Source organism: Phalaenopsis equestris, unplaced genomic scaffold (genome assembly GCF_001263595.1).
Source record: "Phalaenopsis equestris unplaced genomic scaffold, ASM126359v1 Scaffold000071, whole genome shotgun sequence".
Classification (NCBI taxonomy): domain Eukaryota; kingdom Viridiplantae; phylum Streptophyta; class Magnoliopsida; order Asparagales; family Orchidaceae; genus Phalaenopsis; species Phalaenopsis equestris.
Window position 1 is genome coordinate 104,942 of NW_018164513.1, and position 389 is coordinate 105,330.

Sequence of the window (389 nt, forward strand, 5' to 3'; positions counted from 1 at the left end):
CCAATTCTCTCTCTCCCTCTCGTCACACTCTAGAGGTCCCTCTTCCTTTTGGGCTGCTTCATCTCAAAAGAGTTTCAATTTCCCTCCAAAATTCAAAAGTCAAAACTTTGAATTTCAAAAGATGTGCCTCCTTGATCCAAGTGTCAAATCCCTTCAAATTGGAACGTTCTATAATGTCTAAATGCATTGAATCACTCCATGGGGTGTTTAGAATAAGTGCTCCTTTGGAAATTCGTGCAAAATTTGTCTTGAATTGCCTTAATTTAAAAATGTCGTGCCTAAAGCATCCTACGCCAGCTCTCTGGATTTTGGCACATCATGCGCCAAACCCCGAAATTGGTTGTTTTTGCTCCAAATTTTGCTCCTTTTGTCATTTTTCTTCAAATGCC